The sequence below is a fragment of the Rhinoderma darwinii genome, unplaced genomic scaffold (assembly GCF_050947455.1).
Source record: "Rhinoderma darwinii isolate aRhiDar2 unplaced genomic scaffold, aRhiDar2.hap1 Scaffold_457, whole genome shotgun sequence".
In the NCBI taxonomy this organism is placed as follows: Eukaryota; Metazoa; Chordata; class Amphibia; order Anura; family Rhinodermatidae; genus Rhinoderma; species Rhinoderma darwinii.
In genome coordinates this window covers 73,016-90,244 of record NW_027463980.1, presented here as the reverse complement: position 1 = coordinate 90,244, position 17,229 = coordinate 73,016, and the positions used below count along the sequence as shown (strand labels likewise).

General features: G+C 47.9%; 12 non-coding genes across 12 annotated transcripts; all 12 read left to right on the top strand.

The window, feature by feature from the left end:
- Window positions 1-614: 614 nt before the first annotated feature.
- On the top strand, window positions 615-805 carry LOC142717605 (U2 spliceosomal RNA). The gene has a single exon (XR_012871973.1). It is a non-coding gene; the product is annotated as a U2 spliceosomal RNA (small nuclear RNA).
- A 1,292-nt stretch (window positions 806-2,097) lies between these two features.
- On the top strand, window positions 2,098-2,288 carry LOC142717604 (U2 spliceosomal RNA). Its single transcript, XR_012871972.1, has one exon. It is a non-coding gene; the product is annotated as a U2 spliceosomal RNA (small nuclear RNA).
- A 1,303-nt stretch (window positions 2,289-3,591) lies between these two features.
- On the top strand, window positions 3,592-3,782 carry LOC142717774 (U2 spliceosomal RNA). The gene has a single exon (XR_012872138.1). It is a non-coding gene; the product is annotated as a U2 spliceosomal RNA (small nuclear RNA).
- A 1,305-nt stretch (window positions 3,783-5,087) lies between these two features.
- On the top strand, window positions 5,088-5,278 carry LOC142717773 (U2 spliceosomal RNA). Its single transcript, XR_012872137.1, has one exon. It is a non-coding gene; the product is annotated as a U2 spliceosomal RNA (small nuclear RNA).
- Window positions 5,279-6,590: 1,312 nt separating this feature from the next.
- LOC142717771 (U2 spliceosomal RNA) lies at window positions 6,591-6,781 on the top strand. The gene has a single exon (XR_012872136.1). It is a non-coding gene; the product is annotated as a U2 spliceosomal RNA (small nuclear RNA).
- Window positions 6,782-8,081: 1,300 nt separating this feature from the next.
- LOC142717770 (U2 spliceosomal RNA) lies at window positions 8,082-8,272 on the top strand. Its single transcript, XR_012872135.1, has one exon. It is a non-coding gene; the product is annotated as a U2 spliceosomal RNA (small nuclear RNA).
- Window positions 8,273-9,552: 1,280 nt separating this feature from the next.
- On the top strand, window positions 9,553-9,743 carry LOC142717769 (U2 spliceosomal RNA). Its single transcript, XR_012872134.1, has one exon. It is a non-coding gene; the product is annotated as a U2 spliceosomal RNA (small nuclear RNA).
- Window positions 9,744-11,043: 1,300 nt separating this feature from the next.
- LOC142717767 (U2 spliceosomal RNA) lies at window positions 11,044-11,234 on the top strand. The gene has a single exon (XR_012872132.1). It is a non-coding gene; the product is annotated as a U2 spliceosomal RNA (small nuclear RNA).
- Window positions 11,235-12,526: 1,292 nt separating this feature from the next.
- LOC142717766 (U2 spliceosomal RNA) lies at window positions 12,527-12,717 on the top strand. The gene has a single exon (XR_012872131.1). It is a non-coding gene; the product is annotated as a U2 spliceosomal RNA (small nuclear RNA).
- Window positions 12,718-13,985: 1,268 nt separating this feature from the next.
- LOC142717765 (U2 spliceosomal RNA) lies at window positions 13,986-14,176 on the top strand. Its single transcript, XR_012872129.1, has one exon. It is a non-coding gene; the product is annotated as a U2 spliceosomal RNA (small nuclear RNA).
- Window positions 14,177-15,448: 1,272 nt separating this feature from the next.
- Window positions 15,449-15,639, top strand: LOC142717764 (U2 spliceosomal RNA). Its single transcript, XR_012872128.1, has one exon. It is a non-coding gene; the product is annotated as a U2 spliceosomal RNA (small nuclear RNA).
- A 1,280-nt stretch (window positions 15,640-16,919) lies between these two features.
- Window positions 16,920-17,110, top strand: LOC142717763 (U2 spliceosomal RNA). The gene has a single exon (XR_012872127.1). It is a non-coding gene; the product is annotated as a U2 spliceosomal RNA (small nuclear RNA).
- The last annotated feature ends 119 nt before the right edge of the window (window positions 17,111-17,229 follow it).

Genomic DNA, 17,229 nt, shown 5'->3' with positions numbered 1-17,229 from the left:
TTGTCTCCCTCTTGTGGCCTCCTGGAGGCAACTAGCTGTGCAAAAAAAAGACAGCCTGGCGGCCGGCTGTTGCAGTGTTGCCCTCTCAGGCAACACTGAGTGACTGACTGAGCCTCACCGTCTTATATAAAGTTCAGACGGAACTTTGCACGTGTCATAGTGGTGCCCTCAGGATTCCAGAGCCAGCTTTCTGACATCATAATGGGGCCTCAGAGATAAAAGCCTGGGCCCAGGCAGTGTTGGTCAGTGCTGCTCAGCAGGCAGCACTGGACTGGACTGGATTACAGCTGATACAAGGTGTGAAGGAACAAGGGGTGGCTGTGGGCATGCACTTGCTGCCGCTGCCAGTGTTTATCTGCATGGCAGCAGGGCATTTGGGCGTTGCCAGGAAGGCGTTTTTATGTAGATTCCTCCTCTTTCAGCACTGCATTGTGGTGCAAGCAAAAGAAGCAAATCCTGTCTGGCTTCCTCTCCGGCCTTTATTCACCTCCCGTGTAGCTGTGAGTGTGTGAGCCTGCAGGGCCCCATGGAATTGCCTAGAAGTAGGCTGAATCGCTGCAAGGGCTGAACAGCAGTATCGGGCAGGCTCGGGCAACGCGCGGCCCGTTCGGGTTATCGCTTCTCGGCCTTTTGGCTAAGATCAAGTGTAGTATCTGTTCTTATCAGTTTAATATCTGATACGTCCCCTATCTGGGGACCATATATTAAATGGATTTTTAGAACAGGGAGATGGAAATAGAGCTTGCTCTGTCCACTCCACGCATTGACCTGGTATTGCAGTATTTCCAGGACCGGTGCACCCTTTCCTTATGTGTTGACTAAAAGCAGATTCCAAAAGTGTTTTTTGTCTTTGCTATTGTTTCTGTCTTTCTGAAGGGATCTCCCCTTTTAATCCCATTATTTCAACACCTGTTGGACAATGCATGAGTGATAATGAGCTCATTGATTAAATGCAATTAATGAATAGATTGCCACCTCTTGTTGTGTGTCGTCTGTGTTTCTGTGTTTCCGGCATTTCACATTGGAACACCTCATTCACCTTCCTTGTCTTCTCTCCGCCCTCCCTTTTAGGTAAGTTAAAGAGCTGCACCTGAGCCAGCCACTGATTGATTGATTGATTGATTGATTGATTGATTGATTGATTGATTGATTGATTGATGCAGCACAACAGTCAAATAGTGGAGTGGAGTAGGGGAACAGCAAACAGCCAATAAAGCAGCCCGCCCGCTCGCCTGCCCGCCACAATGGACCTACCTGTGTACACTAGATGGATGTGATGGAATGTACTGTCGTCCCTACATTTCAAGAAGAAGTAAGAATTGCAGTTGCAACAAAGCCTTGCTTGCCTACAAAGAGAGCAGCAATTTGGATTTGTTACTATGTTACCTAGAAGAATAACAAACTGTGCAAGGATGGAGGTTGTAGGAGCAAGGAGAAGTTGTCTGTAAAGTTGGTGGATGCCTATTTTCCATTTTGCAGTCCCTTGTCTCCCTCTTGTGGCCTCCTGGAGGCAACTAGCTGTGCAAAAAAAAGACAGCCTGGCGGCCGGCTGTTGCAGTGTTGCCCTCTCAGGCAACACTGAGTGACTGACTGAGCCTCACCGTCTTATATAAAGTTCAGACGGAACTTTGCACGTGTCATAGTGGAGCCCTCAGGATTCCAGAGCCAGCTTTCTGACATCATAATGGGGCCTCAGAGATAAAAGCCTGGGCCCAGGCAGTGTTGGTCAGTGCTGCTCAGCAGGCAGCACTGGACTGGACTGGATTACAGCTGATACAAGGTGTGAAGGAACAAGGGGTGGCTGTGGGCATGCACTTGCTGCCGCTGCCAGTGTTTATCTGCATGGCAGCAGGGCATTTGGGCGTTGCCAGGAAGGCGTTTTTATGTAGATTCCTCCTCTTTCAGCACTGCATTGTGGTGCAAGCAAAAGAAGCAAATCCTGTCTGGCTTCCTCTCCGGCCTTTATTCACCTCCCGTGTAGCTGTGAGTGTGTGAGCCTGCAGGGCCCCATGGAATTGCCTAGAAGTAGGCTGAATCGCTGCAAGGGCTGAACAGCAGTATCGGGCAGGCTCGGGCAACGCGCGGCCCGTTCGGGTTATCGCTTCTCGGCCTTTTGGCTAAGATCAAGTGTAGTATCTGTTCTTATCAGTTTAATATCTGATACGTCCCCTATCTGGGGACCATATATTAAATGGATTTTTAGAACAGGGAGATGGAAATAGAGCTTGCTCTGTCCACTCCACGCATTGACCTGGTATTGCAGTATTTCCAGGACCGGTGCACCCTTTCCTTATGTGTTGACTAAAAGCAGATTCCAAAAGTGTTTTTTGTCTTTGCTATTGTTTCTGTCTTTCTGAAGGGATCTCCCCTTTTAATCCCATTATTTCAACACCTGTTGGACAATGCATGAGTGATAATGAGCTCATTGATTAAATGCAATTAATGAATAGATTGCCACCTCTTGTTGTGTGTCGTCTGTGTTTCTGTGTTTCCGGCATTTCACATTGGAACACCTCATTCACCTTCCTTGTCTTCTCTCCGCCCTCCCTTTTAGGTAAGTTAAAGAGCTGCACCTGAGCCAGCCACTGATTGATTGATTGATTGATTGATTGATTGATTGATTGATTGATTGATTGATTGATTGATTGATTGATGCAGCACAACAGTCAAATAGTGGAGTGGAGTAGGGGAACAGCAAACAGCCAATAAAGCAGCCCGCCCGCTCGCCTGCCCGCCACAATGGACCTACCTGTGTACACTAGATGGATGTGATGGAATGTACTGTCGTCCCTACATTTCAAGAAGAAGTAAGAATTGCAGTTGCAACAAAGCCTTGCTTGCCTACAAAGAGAGCAGCAATTTGGATTTGTTACTATGTTACCTAGAAGAATAACAAACTGTGCAAGGATGGAGGTTGTAGGAGCAAGGAGAAGTTGTCTGTAAAGTTGGTGGATGCCTATTTTCCATTTTGCAGTCCCTTGTCTCCCTCTTGTGGCCTCCTGGAGGCAACTAGCTGTGCAAAAAAAGACAGCCTGGCGGCCGGCTGTTGCAGTGTTGCCCTCTCAGGCAACACTGAGTGACTGACTGAGCCTCACCGTCTTATATAAAGTTCAGACGGAACTTTGCACGTGTCATAGTGGAGCCCTCAGGATTCCAGAGCCAGCTTTCTGACATCATAATGGGGCCTCAGAGATAAAAGCCTGGGCCCAGGCAGTGTTGGTCAGTGCTGCTCAGCAGGCAGCACTGGACTGGACTGGATTACAGCTGATACAAGGTGTGAAGGAACAAGGGGTGGCTGTGGGCATGCACTTGCTGCCGCTGCCAGTGTTTATCTGCATGGCAGCAGGGCATTTGGGCGTTGCCAGGAAGGCGTTTTTATGTAGATTCCTCCTCTTTCAGCACTGCATTGTGGTGCAAGCAAAAGAAGCAAATCCTGTCTGGCTTCCTCTCCGGCCTTTATTCACCTCCCGTGTAGCTGTGAGTGTGTGAGCCTGCAGGGCCCCATGGAATTGCCTAGAAGTAGGCTGAATCGCTGCAAGGGCTGAACAGCAGTATCGGGCAGGCTCGGGCAACGCGCGGCCCGTTCGGGTTATCGCTTCTCGGCCTTTTGGCTAAGATCAAGTGTAGTATCTGTTCTTATCAGTTTAATATCTGATACGTCCCCTATCTGGGGACCATATATTAAATGGATTTTTAGAACAGGGAGATGGAAATAGAGCTTGCTCTGTCCACTCCACGCATTGACCTGGTATTGCAGTATTTCCAGGACCGGTGCACCCTTTCCTTATGTGTTGACTAAAAGCAGATTCCAAAAGTGTTTTTTGTCTTTGCTATTGTTTCTGTCTTTCTGAAGGGATCTCCCCTTTTAATCCCATTATTTCAACACCTGTTGGACAATGCATGAGTGATAATGAGCTCATTGATTAAATGCAATTAATGAATAGATTGCCACCTCTTGTTGTGTGTCGTCTGTGTTTCTGTGTTTCCGGCATTTCACATTGGAACACCTCATTCACCTTCCTTGTCTTCTCTCCGCCCTCCCTTTTAGGTAAGTTAAAGAGCTGCACCTGAGCCAGCCACTGATTGATTGATTGATTGATTGATTGATTGATTGATTGATTGATTGATTGATTGATTGATTGATTGATGCAGCACAACAGTCAAATAGTGGAGTGGAGTAGGGGAACAGCAAACAGCCAATAAAGCAGCCCGCCCGCTCGCCTGCCCGCCACAATGGACCTACCTGTGTACACTAGATGGATGTGATGGAATGTACTGTCGTCCCTACATTTCAAGAAGAAGTAAGAATTGCAGTTGCAACAAAGCCTTGCTTGCCTACAAAGAGAGCAGCAATTTGGATTTGTTACTATGTTACCTAGAAGAATAACAAACTGTGCAAGGATGGAGGTTGTAGGAGCAAGGAGAAGTTGTCTGTAAAGTTGGTGGATGCCTATTTTCCATTTTGCAGTCCCTTGTCTCCCTCTTGTGGCCTCCTGGAGGCAACTAGCTGTGCAAAAAAAAAGACAGCCTGGCGGCCGGCTGTTGCAGTGTTGCCCTCTCAGGCAACACTGAGTGACTGACTGAGCCTCACCGTCTTATATAAAGTTCAGACGGAACTTTGCACGTGTCATAGTGGAGCCCTCAGGATTCCAGAGCCAGCTTTCTGACATCATAATGGGGCCTCAGAGATAAAAGCCTGGGCCCAGGCAGTGTTGGTCAGTGCTGCTCAGCAGGCAGCACTGGACTGGACTGGATTACAGCTGATACAAGGTGTGAAGGAACAAGGGGTGGCTGTGGGCATGCACTTGCTGCCGCTGCCAGTGTTTATCTGCATGGCAGCAGGGCATTTGGGCGTTGCCAGGAAGGCGTTTTTATGTAGATTCCTCCTCTTTCAGCACTGCATTGTGGTGCAAGCAAAAGAAGCAAATCCTGTCTGGCTTCCTCTCCGGCCTTTATTCACCTCCCGTGTAGCTGTGAGTGTGTGAGCCTGCAGGGCCCCATGGAATTGCCTAGAAGTAGGCTGAATCGCTGCAAGGGCTGAACAGCAGTATCGGGCAGGCTCGGGCAACGCGCGGCCCGTTCGGGTTATCGCTTCTCGGCCTTTTGGCTAAGATCAAGTGTAGTATCTGTTCTTATCAGTTTAATATCTGATACGTCCCCTATCTGGGGACCATATATTAAATGGATTTTTAGAACAGGGAGATGGAAATAGAGCTTGCTCTGTCCACTCCACGCATTGACCTGGTATTGCAGTATTTCCAGGACCGGTGCACCCTTTCCTTATGTGTTGACTAAAAGCAGATTCCAAAAGTGTTTTTTGTCTTTGCTATTGTTTCTGTCTTTCTGAAGGGATCTCCCCTTTTAATCCCATTATTTCAACACCTGTTGGACAATGCATGAGTGATAATGAGCTCATTGATTAAATGCAATTAATGAATAGATTGCCACCTCTTGTTGTGTGTCGTCTGTGTTTCTGTGTTTCCGGCATTTCACATTGGAACACCTCATTCACCTTCCTTGTCTTCTCTCCGCCCTCCCTTTTAGGTAAGTTAAAGAGCTGCACCTGAGCCAGCCACTGATTGATTGATTGATTGATTGATTGATTGATTGATTGATTGATTGATTGATTGATTGATTGATTGATTGATTGATGCAGCACAACAGTCAAATAGTGGAGTGGAGTAGGGGAACAGCAAACAGCGAATAAAGCAGCCCGCCCGCTCGCCTGCCCGCCACAATGGACCTACCTGTGTACACTAGATGGATGTGATGGAATGTACTGTCGTCCCTACATTTCAAGAAGAAGTAAGAATTGCAGTTGCAACAAAGCCTTGCTTGCCTACAAAGAGAGCAGCAATTTGGATTTGTTACTATGTTACCTAGAAGAATAACAAACTGTGCAAGGATGGAGGTTGTAGGAGCAAGGAGAAGTTGTCTGTAAAGTTGGTGGATGCCTATTTTCCATTTTGCAGTCCCTTGTCTCCCTCTTGTGGCCTCCTGGAGGCAACTAGCTGTGCAAAAAAAAGACAGCCTGGCGGCCGGCTGTTGCAGTGTTGCCCTCTCAGGCAACACTGAGTGACTGACTGAGCCTCACCGTCTTATATAAAGTTCAGACGGAACTTTGCACGTGTCATAGTGGAGCCCTCAGGATTCCAGAGCCAGCTTTCTGACATCATAATGGGGCCTCAGAGATAAAAGCCTGGGCCCAGGCAGTGTTGGTCAGTGCTGCTCAGCAGGCAGCACTGGACTGGACTGGATTACAGCTGATACAAGGTGTGAAGGAACAAGGGGTGGCTGTGGGCATGCACTTGCTGCCGCTGCCAGTGTTTATCTGCATGGCAGCAGGGCATTTGGGCGTTGCCAGGAAGGCGTTTTTATGTAGATTCCTCCTCTTTCAGCACTGCATTGTGGTGCAAGCAAAAGAAGCAAATCCTGTCTGGCTTCCTCTCCGGCCTTTATTCACCTCCCGTGTAGCTGTGAGTGTGTGAGCCTGCAGGGCCCCATGGAATTGCCTAGAAGTAGGCTGAATCGCTGCAAGGGCTGAACAGCAGTATCGGGCAGGCTCGGGCAACGCGCGGCCCGTTCGGGTTATCGCTTCTCGGCCTTTTGGCTAAGATCAAGTGTAGTATCTGTTCTTATCAGTTTAATATCTGATACGTCCCCTATCTGGGGACCATATATTAAATGGATTTTTAGAACAGGGAGATGGAAATAGAGCTTGCTCTGTCCACTCCACGCATTGACCTGGTATTGCAGTATTTCCAGGACCGGTGCACCCTTTCCTTATGTGTTGACTAAAAGCAGATTCCAAAAGTGTTTTTTGTCTTTGCTATTGTTTCTGTCTTTCTGAAGGGATCTCCCCTTTTAATCCCATTATTTCAACACCTGTTGGACAATGCATGAGTGATAATGAGCTCATTGATTAAATGCAATTAATGAATAGATTGCCACCTCTTGTTGTGTGTCGTCTGTGTTTCTGTGTTTCCGGCATTTCACATTGGAACACCTCATTCACCTTCCTTGTCTTCTCTCCGCCCTCCCTTTTAGGTAAGTTAAAGAGCTGCACCTGAGCCAGCCACTGATTGATTGATTGATTGATTGATTGATTGATTGATTGATTGATTGATTGATTGATTGATTGATGCAGCACAACAGTCAAATAGTGGAGTGGAGTAGGGGAACAGCAAACAGCCAATAAAGCAGCCCGCCCGCTCGCCTGCCCGCCACAATGGACCTACCTGTGTACACTAGATGGATGTGATGGAATGTACTGTCGTCCCTACATTTCAAGAAGAAGTAAGAATTGCAGTTGCAACAAAGCCTTGCTTGCCTACAAAGAGAGCAGCAATTTGGATTTGTTACTATGTTACCTAGAAGAATAACAAACTGTGCAAGGATGGAGGTTGTAGGAGCAAGGAGAAGTTGTCTGTAAAGTTGGTGGATGCCTATTTTCCATTTTGCAGTCCCTTGTCTCCCTCTTGTGGCCTCCTGGAGGCAACTAGCTGTGCAAAAAAAAGACAGCCTGGCGGCCGGCTGTTGCAGTGTTGCCCTCTCAGGCAACACTGAGTGACTGACTGAGCCTCACCATCTTATATAAAGTTCAGACGGAACTTTGCACGTGTCATAGTGGAGCCCTCAGGATTCCAGAGCCAGCTTTCTGACATCATAATGGGGCCTCAGAGATAAAAGCCTGGGCCCAGGCAGTGTTGGTCAGTGCTGCTCAGCAGGCAGCACTGGACTGGACTGGATTACAGCTGATACAAGGTGTGAAGGAACAAGGGGTGGCTGTGGGCATGCACTTGCTGCCGCTGCCAGTGTTTATCTGCATGGCAGCAGGGCATTTGGGCGTTGCCAGGAAGGCGTTTTTATGTAGATTCCTCCTCTTTCAGCACTGCATTGTGGTGCAAGCAAAAGAAGCAAATCCTGTCTGGCTTCCTCTCCGGCCTTTATTCACCTCCCGTGTAGCTGTGAGTGTGTGAGCCTGCAGGGCCCCATGGAATTGCCTAGAAGTAGGCTGAATCGCTGCAAGGGCTGAACAGCAGTATCGGGCAGGCTCGGGCAACGCGCGGCCCGTTCGGGTTATCGCTTCTCGGCCTTTTGGCTAAGATCAAGTGTAGTATCTGTTCTTATCAGTTTAATATCTGATACGTCCCCTATCTGGGGACCATATATTAAATGGATTTTTAGAACAGGGAGATGGAAATAGAGCTTGCTCTGTCCACTCCACGCATTGACCTGGTATTGCAGTATTTCCAGGACCGGTGCACCCTTTCCTTATGTGTTGACTAAAAGCAGATTCCAAAAGTGTTTTTTATCTTTGCTATTGTTTCTGTCTTTCTGAAGGGATCTCCCCTTTTAATCCCATTATTTCAACACCTGTTGGACAATGCATGAGTGATAATGAGCTCATTGATTAAATGCAATTAATGAATAGATTGCCACCTCTTGTTGTGTGTCGTCTGTGTTTCTGTGTTTCCGGCATTTCACATTGGAACACCTCATTCACCTTCCTTGTCTTCTCTCCGCCCTCCCTTTTAGGTAAGTTAAAGAGCTGCACCTGAGCCAGCCACTGATTGATTGATTGATTGATTGATTGATTGATTGATTGATTGATGCAGCACAACAGTCAAATAGTGGAGTGGAGTAGGGGAACAGCAAACAGCCAATAAAGCAGCCCGCCCGCTCGCCTGCCCGCCACAATGGACCTACCTGTGTACACTAGATGGATGTGATGGAATGTACTGTCGTCCCTACATTTCAAGAAGAAGTAAGAATTGCAGTTGCAACAAAGCCTTGCTTGCCTACAAAGAGAGCAGCAATTTGGATTTGTTACTATGTTACCTAGAAGAATAACAAACTGTGCAAGGATGGAGGTTGTAGGAGCAAGGAGAAGTTGTCTGTAAAGTTGGTGGATGCCTATTTTCCATTTTGCAGTCCCTTGTCTCCCTCTTGTGGCCTCCTGGAGGCAACTAGCTGTGCAAAAAAAAGACAGCCTGGCGGCCGGCTGTTGCAGTGTTGCCCTCTCAGGCAACACTGAGTGACTGACTGAGCCTCACCGTCTTATATAAAGTTCAGACGGAACTTTGCACGTGTCATAGTGGAGCCCTCAGGATTCCAGAGCCAGCTTTCTGACATCATAATGGGGCCTCAGAGATAAAAGCCTGGGCCCAGGCAGTGTTGGTCAGTGCTGCTCAGCAGGCAGCACTGGACTGGACTGGATTACAGCTGATACAAGGTGTGAAGGAACAAGGGGTGGCTGTGGGCATGCACTTGCTGCCGCTGCCAGTGTTTATCTGCATGGCAGCAGGGCATTTGGGCGTTGCCAGGAAGGCGTTTTTATGTAGATTCCTCCTCTTTCAGCACTGCATTGTGGTGCAAGCAAAAGAAGCAAATCCTGTCTGGCTTCCTCTCCGGCCTTTATTCACCTCCCGTGTAGCTGTGAGTGTGTGAGCCTGCAGGGCCCCATGGAATTGCCTAGAAGTAGGCTGAATCGCTGCAAGGGCTGAACAGCAGTATCGGGCAGGCTCGGGCAACGCGCGGCCCGTTCGGGTTATCGCTTCTCGGCCTTTTGGCTAAGATCAAGTGTAGTATCTGTTCTTATCAGTTTAATATCTGATACGTCCCCTATCTGGGGACCATATATTAAATGGATTTTTAGAACAGGGAGATGGAAATAGAGCTTGCTCTGTCCACTCCACGCATTGACCTGGTATTGCAGTATTTCCAGGACCGGTGCACCCTTTCCTTATGTGTTGACTAAAAGCAGATTCCAAAAGTGTTTTTTGTCTTTGCTATTGTTTCTGTCTTTCTGAAGGGATCTCCCCTTTTAATCCCATTATTTCAACACCTGTTGGACAATGCATGAGTGATAATGAGCTCATTGATTAAATGCAATTAATGAATAGATTGCCACCTCTTGTTGTGTGTCGTCTGTGTTTCTGTGTTTCCGGCATTTCACATTGGAACACCTCATTCACCTTCCTTGTCTTCTCTCCGCCCTCCCTTTTAGGTAAGTTAAAGAGCTGCACCTGAGCCAGCCACTGATTGATTGATTGATTGATTGATTGATTGATTGATTGATTGATTGATTGATTGATTGATTGATGCAGCACAACAGTCAAATAGTGGAGTGGAGTAGGGGAACAGCAAACAGCCAATAAAGCAGCCCGCCCGCTCGCCTGCCCGCCACAATGGACCTACCTGTGTACACTAGATGGATGTGATGGAATGTACTGTCGTCCCTACATTTCAAGAAGAAGTAAGAATTGCAGTTGCAACAAAGCCTTGCTTGCCTACAAAGAGAGCAGCAATTTGGATTTGTTACTATGTTACCTAGAAGAATAACAAACTGTGCAAGGATGGAGGTTGTAGGAGCAAGGAGAAGTTGTCTGTAAAGTTGGTGGATGCCTATTTTCCATTTTGCAGTCCCTTGTCTCCCTCTTGTGGCCTCCTGGAGGCAACTAGCTGTGCAAAAAAAAGACAGCCTGGCGGCCGGCTGTTGCAGTGTTGCCCTCTCAGGCAACACTGAGTGACTGACTGAGCCTCACCGTCTTATATAAAGTTCAGACGGAACTTTGCACGTGTCATAGTGGAGCCCTCAGGATTCCAGAGCCAGCTTTCTGACATCATAATGGGGCCTCAGAGATAAAAGCCTGGGCCCAGGCAGTGTTGGTCAGTGCTGCTCAGCAGGCAGCACTGGACTGGACTGGATTACAGCTGATACAAGGTGTGAAGGAACAAGGGGTGGCTGTGGGCATGCACTTGCTGCCGCTGCCAGTGTTTATCTGCATGGCAGCAGGGCATTTGGGCGTTGCCAGGAAGGCGTTTTTATGTAGATTCCTCCTCTTTCAGCACTGCATTGTGGTGCAAGCAAAAGAAGCAAATCCTGTCTGGCTTCCTCTCCGGCCTTTATTCACCTCCCGTGTAGCTGTGAGTGTGTGAGCCTGCAGGGCCCCATGGAATTGCCTAGAAGTAGGCTGAATCGCTGCAAGGGCTGAACAGCAGTATCGGGCAGGCTCGGGCAACGCGCGGCCCGTTCGGGTTATCGCTTCTCGGCCTTTTGGCTAAGATCAAGTGTAGTATCTGTTCTTATCAGTTTAATATCTGATACGTCCCCTATCTGGGGACCATATATTAAATGGATTTTTAGAACAGGGAGATGGAAATAGAGCTTGCTCTGTCCACTCCACGCATTGACCTGGTATTGCAGTATTTCCAGGACCGGTGCACCCTTTCCTTATGTGTTGACTAAAAGCAGATTCCAAAAGTGTTTTTTGTCTTTGCTATTGTTTCTGTCTTTCTGAAGGGATCTCCCCTTTTAATCCCATTATTTCAACACCTGTTGGACAATGCATGAGTGATAATGAGCTCATTGATTAAATGCAATTAATGAATAGATTGCCACCTCTTGTTGTGTGTCGTCTGTGTTTCTGTGTTTCCGGCATTTCACATTGGAACACCTCATTCACCTTCCTTGTCTTCTCTCCGCCCTCCCTTTTAGGTAAGTTAAAGAGCTGCACCTGAGCCAGCCACTGATTGATTGATTGATTGATTGATTGATTGATTGATTGATTGATTGATTGATTGATGCAGCACAACAGTCAAATAGTGGAGTGGAGTAGGGGAACAGCAAACAGCCAATAAAGCAGCCCGCCCGCTCGCCTGCCCGCCACAATGGACCTACCTGTGTACACTAGATGGATGTGATGGAATGTACTGTCGTCCCTACATTTCAAGAAGAAGTAAGAATTGCAGTTGCAACAAAGCCTTGCTTGCCTACAAAGAGAGCAGCAATTTGGATTTGTTACTATGTTACCTAGAAGAATAACAAACTGTGCAAGGATGGAGGTTGTAGGAGCAAGGAGAAGTTGTCTGTAAAGTTGGTGGATGCCTATTTTCCATTTTGCAGTCCCTTGTCTCCCTCTTGTGGCCTCCTGGAGGCAACTAGCTGTGCAAAAAAAAGACAGCCTGGCGGCCGGCTGTTGCAGTGTTGCCCTCTCAGGCAACACTGAGTGACTGACTGAGCCTCACCGTCTTATATAAAGTTCAGACGGAACTTTGCACGTGTCATAGTGGAGCCCTCAGGATTCCAGAGCCAGCTTTCTGACATCATAATGGGGCCTCAGAGATAAAAGCCTGGGCCCAGGCAGTGTTGGTCAGTGTTGCTCAGCAGGCAGCACTGGACTGGACTGGATTACAGCTGATACAAGGTGTGAAGGAACAAGGGGTGGCTGTGGGCATGCACTTGCTGCCGCTGCCAGTGTTTATCTGCATGGCAGCAGGGCATTTGGGCGTTGCCAGGAAGGCGTTTTTATGTAGATTCCTCCTCTTTCAGCACTGCATTGTGGTGCAAGCAAAAGAAGCAAATCCTGTCTGGCTTCCTCTCCGGCCTTTATTCACCTCCCGTGTAGCTGTGAGTGTGTGAGCCTGCAGGGCCCCATGGAATTGCCTAGAAGTAGGCTGAATCGCTGCAAGGGCTGAACAGCAGTATCGGGCAGGCTCGGGCAACGCGCGGCCCGTTCGGGTTATCGCTTCTCGGCCTTTTGGCTAAGATCAAGTGTAGTATCTGTTCTTATCAGTTTAATATCTGATACGTCCCCTATCTGGGGACCATATATTAAATGGATTTTTAGAACAGGGAGATGGAAATAGAGCTTGCTCTGTCCACTCCACGCATTGACCTGGTATTGCAGTATTTCCAGGACCGGTGCACCCTTTCCTTATGTGTTGACTAAAAGCAGATTCCAAAAGTGTTTTTTGTCTTTGCTATTGTTTCTGTCTTTCTGAAGGGATCTCCCCTTTTAATCCCATTATTTCAACACCTGTTGGACAATGCATGAGTGATAATGAGCTCATTGATTAAATGCAATTAATGAATAGATTGCCACCTCTTGTTGTGTGTCGTCTGTGTTTCTGTGTTTCCGGCATTTCACATTGGAACACCTCATTCACCTTCCTTGTCTTCTCTCCGCCCTCCCTTTTAGGTAAGTTAAAGAGCTGCACCTGAGCCAGCCACTGATTGATTGATTGATTGATTGATTGATTGATGCAGCACAACAGTCAAATAGTGGAGTGGAGTAGGGGAACAGCAAACAGCCAATAAAGCAGCCCGCCCGCTCGCCTGCCCGCCACAATGGACCTACCTGTGTACACTAGATGGATGTGATGGAATGTACTGTCGTCCCTACATTTCAAGAAGAAGTAAGAATTGCAGTTGCAACAAAGCCTTGCTTGCCTACAAAGAGAGCAGCAATTTGGATTTGTTACTATGTTACCTAGACGAATAACAAACTGTGCAAGGATGGAGGTTGTAGGAGCAAGGAGAAGTTGTCTGTAAAGTTGGTGGATGCCTATTTTCCATTTTGCAGTCCCTTGTCTCCCTCTTGTGGCCTCCTGGAGGCAACTAGCTGTGCAAAAAAAAGACAGCCTGGCGGCCGGCTGTTGCAGTGTTGCCCTCTCAGGCAACACTGAGTGACTGACTGAGCCTCACCGTCTTATATAAAGTTCAGACGGAACTTTGCACGTGTCATAGTGGAGCCCTCAGGATTCCAGAGCCAGCTTTCTGACATCATAATGGGGCCTCAGAGATAAAAGCCTGGGCCCAGGCAGTGTTGGTCAGTGCTGCTCAGCAGGCAGCACTGGACTGGACTGGATTACAGCTGATACAAGGTGTGAAGGAACAAGGGGTGGCTGTGGGCATGCACTTGCTGCCGCTGCCAGTGTTTATCTGCATGGCAGCAGGGCATTTGGGCGTTGCCAGGAAGGCGTTTTTATGTAGATTCCTCCTCTTTCAGCACTGCATTGTGGTGTAAGCAAAAGAAGCAAATCCTGTCTGGCTTCCTCTCCGGCCTTTATTCACCTCCCGTGTAGCTGTGAGTGTGTGAGCCTGCAGGGCCCCATGGAATTGCCTAGAAGTAGGCTGAATCGCTGCAAGGGCTGAACAGCAGTATCGGGCAGGCTCGGGCAACGCGCGGCCCGTTCGGGTTATCGCTTCTCGGCCTTTTGGCTAAGATCAAGTGTAGTATCTGTTCTTATCAGTTTAATATCTGATACGTCCCCTATCTGGGGACCATATATTAAATGGATTTTTAGAACAGGGAGATGGAAATAGAGCTTGCTCTGTCCACTCCACGCATTGACCTGGTATTGCAGTATTTCCAGGACCGGTGCACCCTTTCCTTATGTGTTGACTAAAAGCAGATTCCAAAAGTGTTTTTTGTCTTTGCTATTGTTTCTGTCTTTCTGAAGGGATCTCCCCTTTTAATCCCATTATTTCAACACCTGTTGGACAATGCATGAGTGATAATGAGCTCATTGATTAAATGCAATTAATGAATAGATTGCCACCTCTTGTTGTGTGTCGTCTGTGTTTCTGTGTTTCCGGCATTTCACATTGGAACACCTCATTCACCTTCCTTGTCTTCTCTCCGCCCTCCCTTTTAGGTAAGTTAAAGAGCTGCACCTGAGCCAGCCACTGATTGATTGATTGATTGATTGATTGATTGATTGATGCAGCACAACAGTCAAATAGTGGAGTGGAGTAGGGGAACAGCAAACAGCCAATAAAGCAGCCCGCCCGCTCGCCTGCCCGCCACAATGGACCTACCTGTGTACACTAGATGGATGTGATGGAATGTACTGTCGTCCCTACATTTCAAGAAGAAGTAAGAATTGCAGTTGCAACAAAGCCTTGCTTGCCTACAAAGAGAGCAGCAATTTGGATTTGTTACTATGTTACCTAGAAGAATAACAAACTGTGCAAGGATGGAGGTTGTAGGAGCAAGGAGAAGTTGTCTGTAAAGTTGGTGGATGCCTATTTTCCATTTTGCAGTCCCTTGTCTCCCTCTTGTGGCCTCCTGGAGGCAACTAGCTGTGCAAAAAAAAGACAGCCTGGCGGCCGGCTGTTGCAGTGTTGCCCTCTCAGGCAACACTGAGTGACTGACTGAGCCTCACCGTCTTATATAAAGTTCAGACGGAACTTTGCACGTGTCATAGTGGAGCCCTCAGGATTCCAGAGCCAGCTTTCTGACATCATAATGGGGCCTCAGAGATAAAAGCCTGGGCCCAGGCAGTGTTGGTCAGTGCTGCTCAGCAGGCAGCACTGGACTGGACTGGATTACAGCTGATACAAGGTGTGAAGGAACAAGGGGTGGCTGTGGGCATGCACTTGCTGCCGCTGCCAGTGTTTATCTGCATGGCAGCAGGGCATTTGGGCGTTGCCAGGAAGGCGTTTTTATGTAGATTCCTCCTCTTTCAGCACTGCATTGTGGTGCAAGCAAAAGAAGCAAATCCTGTCTGGCTTCCTCTCCGGCCTTTATTCACCTCCCGTGTAGCTGTGAGTGTGTGAGCCTGCAGGGCCCCATGGAATTGCCTAGAAGTAGGCTGAATCGCTGCAAGGGCTGAACAGCAGTATCGGGCAGGCTCGGGCAACGCGCGGCCCGTTCGGGTTATCGCTTCTCGGCCTTTTGGCTAAGATCAAGTGTAGTATCTGTTCTTATCAGTTTAATATCTGATACGTCCCCTATCTGGGGACCATATATTAAATGGATTTTTAGAACAGGGAGATGGAAATAGAGCTTGCTCTGTCCACTCCACGCATTGACCTGGTATTGCAGTATTTCCAGGACCGGTGCACCCTTTCCTTATGTGTTGACTAAAAGCAGATTCCAAAAGTGTTTTTTGTCTTTGCTATTGTTTCTGTCTTTCTGAAGGGATCTCCCCTTTTAATCCCATTATTTCAACACCTGTTGGACAATGCATGAGTGATAATGAGCTCATTGATTAAATGCAATTAATGAATAGATTGCCACCTCTTGTTGTGTGTCGTCTGTGTTTCTGTGTTTCCGGCATTTCACATTGGAACACCTCATTCACCTTCCTTGTCTTCTCTCCGCCCTCCCTTTTAGGTAAGTTAAAGAGCTGCACCTGAGCCAGCCACTGATTGATTGATTGATTGATTGATTGATTGATTGATTGATTGATGCAGCACAACAGTCAAATAGTGGAGTGGAGTAGGGGAACAGCAAACAGCCAATAAAGCAGCCCGCCCGCTCGCCTGCCCGCCACAATGGACCTACCTGTGTACACTAGATGGATGTGATGGAATGTACTGTCGTCCCTACATTTCAAGAAGAAGTAAGAATTGCAGTTGCAACAAAGCCTTGCTTGCCTACAAAGAGAGCAGCAATTTGGATTTGTTACTATGTTACCTAGAAGAATAACAAACTGTGCAAGGATGGAGGTTGTAGGAGCAAGGAGAAGTTGTCTGTAAAGTTGGTGGATGCCTATTTTCCATTTTGCAGTCCCTTGTCTCCCTCTTGTGGCCTCCTGGAGGCAACTAGCTGTGCAAAAAAAAGACAGCCTGGCGGCCGGCTGTTGCAGTGTTGCCCTCTCAGGCAACACTGAGTGACTGACTGAGCCTCACCGTCTTATATAAAGTTCAGACGGAACTTTGCACGTGTCATAGTGGAGCCCTCAGGATTCCAGAGCCAGCTTTCTGACATCATAATGGGGCCTCAGAGATAAAAGCCTGGGCCCAGGCAGTGTTGGTCAGTGCTGCTCAGCAGGCAGCACTGGACTGGACTGGATTACAGCTGATACAAGGTGTGAAGGAACAAGGGGTGGCTGTGGGCATGCACTTGCTGCCGCTGCCAGTGTTTATCTGCATGGCAGCAGGGCATTTGGGCGTTGCCAGGAAGGCGTTTTTATGTAGATTCCTCCTCTTTCAGCACTGCATTGTGGTGCAAGCAAAAGAAGCAAATCCTGTCTGGCTTCCTCTCCGGCCTTTATTCACCTCCCGTGTAGCTGTGAGTGTGTGAGCCTGCAGGGCCCCATGGAATTGCCTAGAAGTAGGCTGAATCGCTGCAAGGGCTGAACAGCAGTATCGGGCAGGCTCGGGCAACGCGCGGCCCGTTCGGGTTATCGCTTCTCGGCCTTTTGGCTAAGATCAAGTGTAGTATCTGTTCTTATCAGTTTAATATCTGATACGTCCCCTATCTGGGGACCATATATTAAATGGATTTTTAGAACAGGGAGATGGAAATAGAGCTTGCTCTGTCCACTCCACGCATTGACCTGGTATTGCAGTATTTCCAGGACCGGTGCACCCTTTCCTTATGTGTTGACTAAAAGCAGATTCCAAAAGTGTTTTTTGTCTTTGCTATTGTTTCTGTCTTTCTGAAGGGATCTCCCCATTTTAATCCCATTATTTCAACACCTGTTGGACAATGC